The sequence below is a fragment of the Notamacropus eugenii genome, chromosome 6 (assembly GCF_028372415.1).
Source record: "Notamacropus eugenii isolate mMacEug1 chromosome 6, mMacEug1.pri_v2, whole genome shotgun sequence".
Lineage (NCBI taxonomy): Eukaryota > Metazoa > Chordata > Mammalia > Diprotodontia > Macropodidae > Notamacropus > Notamacropus eugenii.
The window spans coordinates 41,646,418-41,655,246 of NC_092877.1; the positions used below are offsets into that span (position 1 = coordinate 41,646,418).

The window sequence follows — 8,829 nt, forward strand, 5'->3', positions numbered from 1 at the left end:
CCCTTACATCTTCCTAAAGATCTTGGGAGGTTAGGATATCAGGTAGTAGGCCCCAAACTCTAGTTCAATTAACATTATTTCCGTTTGTTTATTCAAGCTTTTGGGGAAAATAAGCTGAGAAAAAGGAATGAAGATATCTGAATATAAGAAGTGAAAACTACAACCTCTCAGCATTAGAGAGGAGTAGAACAGGAGTTTTGTAAAGAAATGTAACGAAGACAGTGGAATGGGAATCAAATCTTAGCTAGAAAAACCAGTTAAGGTCCTATTTTCCTTTATAGATGACATTAGTTCAAGCTTCCACAATGTCTGTGGTGGTACACTTTAGGATTAGTCCTCTTCGGTGACTGGTGGACAGGTACCTACCATCACTGAGAAATTAGGCACAGGGTCATTCAGCGACAAGGCCTGACTGATTGAAAACAATGAATTTAGGATCTCAAAAAGGCTAGAATGTGGTCACTCAGATGTCCATCCTGGGGTCCCTTAGCAGGCAAATTCAAAGTCATAAAGGCACAGTTTATTTGGCTTCAACATGAATGCAAAGAGATTTTGTAAAGCTCATGCTCAGCACTGATGTTTATTAAAATATCAAGATGTTAGCAGCTACAATTTTGCATATGTGAAACATGGACATGCGAAGAAGAGGAACTACAGAAAAGGTTCACATAGAAGAGAGAGCAAGAAGGAAAAGTCAGCTTAGAATTTGAGATTCCAGATGCTTCTAGGCTAAATGTATCTTGGGCAATATTGGCTTCATCTATGGTCCAACAGATGTCCTCTGGAGTGATGGTCTTCATGGACATTGCTGTCATCTGCACTAACTATGGGAAGAGAGGAAGACATGTATTAGAGAAATCAAAATAGTAAAGTAAGAGTTTATTCAGGATGGGGGAGATAAAGGCATTTTTGTAGGCAGTAGGAAATGAGCAAATAGAGAAGGAAAATAAGTGAAACACTCTTTGACCCAGCAATATTGCTTCTAGGGCTGTATCCCAAAAAAGATTATAATAATGGGAAAAGGACCCACATGTACAAAAATATTTATAGCAGCTCTTGTTGTGGGGGCAAAGAACTGGAAATTGAGGGGATGGCCATTAATTGAGGAATGGTTGAATAAGTTGTGGTATACGAATGGAATGGAAAAGAATACGATTGTGCTATAAGAAACGATGAACAGGTGAACTTTAGAAAATCCTGAAAAGATTGATATGGACTGATGCTGAGTGAAATGATCAGAATTAGGAGAAAATTGTTCACAGAAACAGCCACACTATGAGATGACTGAATTTGATAGATTTAGCCCTTCTCAGAAATGTAAGGACCTAAAACAATGACAAAGGACTCATGATGGAAAATGCCATCCATATCCAGAGAAAGGACAATGGAGTTGGACTGCAGAGAGAAAAAGAGTATTTTCTTTTTTGTTTTATTTTGTTTTGTTTTTTTTCTTTCACATGGTTTCTCCATTTCATTATCATTCTTCTATGCAACATGACTAATGTGAAAATGTATTTGATAAGAATGCATATGTAGAGCCCATATCAGATTGCATATCATCTTGGGGAAGGAGGGGGATAAAATTTAAAACTTATGGAAGTGAATGTTGAAAACTCAAAATAAATAAATTGTGGGAAGAAGACCACAGAAAAAGGAAAAAGAAAATAAATGGAACAATGAGGAGAGAGGGTAGCAATCTATTCAGGAATGGAATAGGATCACATGAACAAGGAGAGGGAACAACCTTCCTAAGGATTAAGGTGACTTCATCACATAATATAGGAGTAAAGGAGAAAAGAGCGGCAGAAGGCATCTGAGTGATAGAAGATATGGAAGAGAGGAGAAGAGTAAATTCGTGGAGAATGACCTCAATTTTCTCTGTAAAATATGAGCCAGGGTATGAGAGAGTAGAGGGAGATGGAGCCATGGGAGGTTTGAGGATAGCTGAAAAGGTTTGGAAGAGCCACTGAGAAGATTTGGATATAGAGTTGATAAGGAAGGTATAGTAGGATAGTCTAGGAGGAGTGAAGGCACAATAGAGGCCATGTCACATAAACTGGTAATAGACCCAGTCAGAATGGTTGCATGATTTTCTCTACTTTTCCTGAGCAACATGTGTGTAGGAACAAAAGCAATGGAGGGATACAAGGCTGAAACTTGGCTGGACACAATCTACAACATGATAAGCCTGCTAAGGATTCAAGAGAGGAGGATAGTGTAGAGTTAATTGGTTCACCCAAGAGTCAGGACTGGGAGAAGAAGAGAGAGTGGACACTGCACAGAATTTGGCTTGGGAAAGAATTGAGAGATCAAGGCATTGGAAGTAATGAGGAAGAGAAAGAATAGGGTTGTGTAAGGGAAGGCAGAAGGTAAAGCGATTATGGTCAGAAAAGGGGATTTCAGAATTCTTTAACATGAAAGTAGTATATTTGTGAGTGATGGCAAGATCAGGGGTATGATCATCTTAGTGTGTGGTTCAGGTGTAGTAGCAGATGAGGAGTAGCTCGTTGAAGGTGAGTACATTGAATGGTTAGGGTATTTGACAGAGAATCAATATATAAGTTGAACTCCCCTAGTGTGAGGGCAAGAACTGGGGAGGAAAAAATAATTGTTAATCAAGTATTCGACTCATTGAGGAGGAACTGAGAGAGATCTAGGGATCTGTAGACAACAGCTAACAGGATTTTGATTGGGTGCTAGATATGAATAGCATGAACCTCAAAAGAAGAAAGGTTACTGTGTAAAGAAGGAAGGAAGAGAGTCCGGAAGAGGCAATGGGGAGTAAGGAAGATTCTAACTCTCCTGCCTCGACCAGTGAGCTGAAGGGAATGAGAGAAGATACAGTTAGTACTGGAAAGGGTGGCTGGGAGGCTGAGTCATAAGAGGAAAGCAGGTTTCAGTAAGAGCTAGTAGATTGCATGAGAGGAATCAATTTAAGATGAAGCGCAGTTTGTTGCCTAAGGAGCAGGCATTGTTGAGGTCACAGTGGAAGGGTGAGGTAGATTAAGAATGAAACTTTGGTGTGGAAAGGTAAGTGGCACTTTTTGTGATAGGTAAGAATCAGAAACAAAGGGAGTACCTATCAACTAGGTAAGGCTAAACAAATTGTGGTGCTTGAATGTAATGGAATATTACTGTGTAGTAAGAAATGGTCTATGTGATGAATACATAGAAGCATGGAAAGATCAATATGAACGGATGAAGAATGAGAGAGGCAAGAAGAAAATATACACAACTACAGCACAAAAGGAAAGAAGAACGACACATCAAAAATCAAAATTATAAAAATTAAACTGGACTTGAATAAAAAGATATGCTAGGACACCTCCAAGCCACCTCTTAACAAAAGTGGGATGTCCACAGTTGTTACAAATTGTCCATTTTTTTTAACTTTATTGATGTATCAATTTAGCTGATCTTTTTTTCTTCCCTAAAAAAATGCTATTTATTCCACAGGATGGCTTTTGGGTAGGGGAGGGGAGAGGAGGATAATTGGGATAACTATGATGATGTTAGAAAAATATGATACCAATAAAAATTCATGAAAAAAGAAGGAAGGAAGGAAAAAGAAAGTGAAGGTGGTAAGGGGGGGAAGGAATAAAAACCTACTTGGAAATATGAAAGACAATCTGGCACAAAATTATATTTAAATGAATATATCTCACCATATAAGCTCCAACTGTAAAAATTATCAAGATATAAAAAGGTCACATAAAGAATAAATTAAAAGAGCAGAGAAGGCAGTACATTTCACATTAACAGGGGATGAGTTCCTTAACTATAAGAGATCACAGGAAAAAAATAGATTATTTTGATTACCAAAAATTGAAAAGCTAGGGAACAACCAGAATCAGTACAATTAAACTTAATAGAGAAGCTGTTAACTGGATGGAAAATCTTTGCAACAAATTTCTCTGATAAAGGTTAACTAAACAACCTGTCTAGAACTGATTTGAGCACATAGAAACAAGGGACTTTTTAATAAATGAATCATCAAAACATATGAATAGGACATTCTTGAGGGAAGAAAGGCAAGCTAAAACTATTATATGAAAAAATGCTCCAAATCAATGGTAATAACAAAAATGTACATTAAAACAATTCTGAGGTTTGATCTCACCTTCATTAGACTGGAAAAGATAGCAAAAAAAAGGAAGAAAACAATAATTTGGGGGGCAATACAATGAGAAAAAAAGCCATATTAGTGCACTTTTGGTGGAGCTATGAATTAGTATCATCATTCTGGAAAGCAGTTTAGAACTATACCCAAAAAGTCACTTCACCACATGTACCATTTGACCCAGCAAGACCACTGCTAGGCAGATATCACCAAATGGTAACTAAAAAAAGAAAAGAAAGAACAAGAAAAATGATCCATATGCACAAAATCATCTGTGACAAAACTTTTTCTTCTAGGAAAGATTTGTAAACTAAAAGGATGCTCATTAATTGGACAACAGCTAAACAAATTGTGACATATCAAAGTAATGAAATATTACTATGCTGTAAGAATGATGAAAAGGACAGATTCAGAAATACCCGGAAAGAGTTATATGAACTGATGCCCACTGAAGTTAGCAGAAACTGGAAGACAACTTGTAAAATGGCTGCATCATGGCAAAGAAAAATAATTTGATGAAAGTTGAACACTTAGATCAATACAATACCCATCCACAACTCCATAAGATAGCTGATGAAGTATGCTTTTTAAATCTTGATTGACTAGTATTGGACAAGTGGTGCAGAATGAAATATACAATCTCAACATGGCCAATTTGTGGATATGCTTGGCTGATGAAATGACAAATTTGTCTCAAAAGGTGGGTCTAAAAAAAAACTTTAGGTGAAGAGAATTAAGAAGGAAACCACTGATAGTTATGGAAAGGAAAGGAAAACAAAGGAAAGGAAAAAAGGAAAGGCAAGAGAAGGCAAAGGAAAGGAAGGGAAGAGAAACAAAGGAGAAAAAAGGAAGGGAAGTCAAGGGAAGGGAAGAGTATCATTGAAGGATTCTTTAAAACTAATCACTGATAATCACTACAGCTTTGGAACTAAGATTGAATTTTTTTTATACTTTTAAAATTTTGCTATAACAATTCCATGTATAATCCTATTTCTTTTACTTTTTCTGTATGAAAGAGTTCGTGTTTGTTACTGTCTATTAAGTTCAGAAATGCAAAAAAATTTTAAAAAGAAATCCTCCATCCAGCCTTTCCATCATTTAGGAAATTTATACAATGATTGTACCAGCCAGACAAGTCCCACTGATGTCTTTCTTAAGCTGATAGATAGAGGGCACTCTCAAGGATCCTGAAATGGATGTTTTGGGAGATGAAGAAGACAAAATGTAACTGCACTGAGCTTACACAAGGCTTTTATCTGATGGTGTCTGGATAGCCCAGATGTCCTCCCCTGACAGGAATATCCCCCAGTTCATAATTAATATTGACTTCATCAGATACCCGTACCTCTTGACTTCCTCAGAGATGACTAGTGTGGACTCTGTAAGCTTTCTTTTGCAGTGCTCCGTGCACAATATCGAAAGACCTAGAAACCGAACAACAATTATAGAGGAATCCTGAATCACAAGCAGGGCTCAAATAACACAGACCTGGCTCTTTGGGGGAATGAAATTGCCTCCCAGGGTTCAAGATTTTTCCTTATGGATGTCATGAAAACATTTCCCAAATCACTTGATCCCAGTAAGAATGGCTTGTCAAGATGAACCTTCTAAAATCTTCTTCCCTGTCCAGCTGCTAAATACTGGATTCTCTAAACAATTTATGTTGACATTTTAGCCCCTTGTTAATTAGAAAGGACCTAAAATACAGTCACCTGGAGACAAATTCCCTCTTTTACATTCTAAGTGGTGCAACACAGTAGTTGAACACTGTCAGGCAATAACTTAAACACCAGGATTCCATAACACACGGGGAATCTTCTCCCTTAGAGGTACATTACCTTTTAGGTAAAACAATCTCCCTCCTTATGTCTTTCACAGGTTTATTCAAAGCAGCACTATCAAAGGTGATTTTCTTCCCAAGCAAAAGGGATAGACATATATGCCAAACTCTTTCTAGTTAACAGGGTCTTACCTTTGGCAATTTCCTTGAGTCCTTTTGCTATCTGTTGCTTCTCACCACCTTCACTGTTGACACACAGAATGAAGGAGAAGAGGAAAAGACCTATCACAAGCTTCATTGTCAAGGTCAGTCTGAGAGGCAAGAAAGAGATGCTTAAGAATTCAGATCAACATGTATAAATGCCTTCTGGTTTTGCTGTTGTAATATTTCTGGCTTAATATTTACATGTAATTTCATTAAGAACTTAACCAATATTTTAAAGGGGAAAATTTTTTTGATAAAGAATCAGAAACCATGAATTTTAATAATACTCCACTAGCAATTTGGAAAAAGCCAATAGAATTTCTTAGCATAGGTCATATTGATACCATTGATGTTTTCTAGGTTTTGCTCCCAATTCTGTTACTGATGAGCATAGATCAATCAGGCATATTACCCAATTAACCAAATCATTTTAAAAAGCATTATTTATTTTCCTATTATAAATATCTCCCAATGTGTTGGATCCTAAAGACATTTTTTTAAGGATTCACTGCTCTCAAGGAGATTACATTCTGTTAGTTCAGGTCTTATTTAGAATCTAATACCTACTAGCCCTGAGGTCATACAAGGAAACAGAAGAAAGAACTCCTGTCCACAGTAACATTCTCAGCTAGATATGATAAAGGCTCTGTAGCAAGAGGGATGGGAAGAAAGGTCTCAGAAACACAAGCTCACCTAGGGTGCATTTTTCTTTCTCAGGTCTGTTTGCCCAGCTGTGAGTGCTGCTAGGCAGTGGAGAAGAGGCTGATATTTATATGAACCTTTCGCCCCTGGAACAAATCAAGATTGAATCTCTAAGCCAATCATGCTCAGGAGAGTTGGGGAACTCCCTTGGAAATTCTTCCAGGATGATTATTGAAATAAGGAACAGAGAAGTCATCATTTTCTTAGATTGTAAAACACACAACTGTGCCTTCTTGCAGGTTTTCTCCTGTTTTCATTGTCTTGGAACAAAGGACAGAGTCCCGTGGGGTCCATTAAGCATATTGAACCAGAAAATCACACACTTGGAATGTTGTGGATACATTGCAGTCTTTACAGCACATTAATTCTAATCTCTTGGGGTCTGAACCTACATTGTTCTTGCTCAGTCCTTTCAGTCAGATCTGACTCTTCATGACCACGTTTTGGGGTTTTCCTGGCAAAGATACTGAAGTGGTTTGCCATTTCTTTCTCCAGTTAGTTTTACAGGAGAAGAAATGAGGCAAATGGCATCCAGTGACTTGCCCAAGGTTACACAACTAGTTAGTATCTGAGACCAGATTTGAACTCAAGAAGATGAGTTTTCCTGACTCCAGGCCCAATACTCTATTCACTCTACTGCCTACCTTCCTGAATCCATTCTAGTTCTGAATTTAAAAAAAAAAGAGCACTTTTTTTTTTTTTGGTTTATAAAGCATCTTATAGATATTCTTTCATTTGAGATTTATAACAACTTCATGTGGGAAGTACCACAAATTATTTTCATTTTACAGATAAGGAAATTGTGGCCTGGAGAGATTAAATGCCTGACCCATATCTAAATCAAGGGAAAGCTACAAGCAGAGATTATTGAGTTAAAATTTTATATTCCTGTTTTCTAACTGATCTGATCAAGGAATTCTGTGAAAATTCCATCACAGTCTGTGGGAGAAAGGAGATAAATGGTAGGTAGAAATCCAAGAAGTTTATAGAGACTCATCAATGGTGATTCAGATATTTCCCTCTACCATATTCCTTAGGATTATATGAGGCCCAGATGACAATATGCTGTGTAAATGCTGTGCCTCACATGTCCTATCTGTATTTCCATCCATATCTTTCATGGTTTGGGCTTAGTCTTTGGGTTATAGCTGAGCTAACAGAGTATATGTAAGACAGGATTTGAGCAGTGATGCCTCATCCAGATATCTCAGCCTGAGAGGAACATATTTCATTCTTCTCACCAGAGTTACATCTTCCATAGTTAGATGAGATGGTTCAGCTGTGAATGTTCATCACAACCACTCAGTGTTACATAAAGGCTCATCTCTTATGCCAATAAGATTATAAGTTCTATGAAGGCATGGGTCATGACTTATACTTCTTTTGTATCCCACAGAACCTACCAAAATTATTGGCATACATTATGGAACCAAATATGTAAAAAATACACAAAATAAGAGTAGAAAGGACTAGCTTAAACATTACATAAGGACCATGGTTTATAGAATAGGTGTGTGATGGCAAGTAAAGTGGGATCTTTTGCTACTTTTGTTTTAGTACAATCAAATGCCTCTGATTGAATCTTGCCTTTATCAACCAAAAGTCTTTATTAGGAGTAAAGTACAGAAATAAGAGTTTCTTTAATAGAAACAGTATACGTATTTGTATTGTTAATATGATTAAAGATCTTCCCCACCCATTAATGGGCCTGTCCATTAAGGGGAGCTTGATTAGGGAAGATTTGTAGGAACGCCCACACGTTTTGTTAATGAAGTACTGGTTCTCAAGGGCTGGGATGCCTTCTGGCTCTGAAAAGTGTATTAATACTCTGACAGTGAGATTTTACTTTGGAGCTTCCTGGAAGTGTTTGTTTGGCCAGAGGAGGATGCTGGGAAGCTGCTAAGGAGCGCCCCACCTTGAAAAACCCAGATGTCGGTGCTTCCCTCTCTGATAACTATGGCCAGACAGTTGGACGTGTCTGTTAATGGTCAGGCAGAGGAAGCCATGTCTGTTCATCTTTGAT

General features: G+C 37.5%; 1 long non-coding RNA gene across 1 annotated transcript; it reads right to left on the reverse strand.

Annotated features, from left to right (window-relative positions):
- Positions 1–561: 561 nt before the first annotated feature.
- Positions 562–6,838, reverse strand: LOC140512819 (uncharacterized). Its single transcript, XR_011969942.1, has 4 exons — positions 6,798–6,838; positions 6,093–6,211; positions 5,466–5,544; positions 562–824 (listed from the first exon to the last, which is right to left on the reverse strand). It is a non-coding gene; the product is annotated as an uncharacterized lncRNA (long non-coding RNA).
- Positions 6,839–8,829: the final 1,991 nt, after the last annotated feature.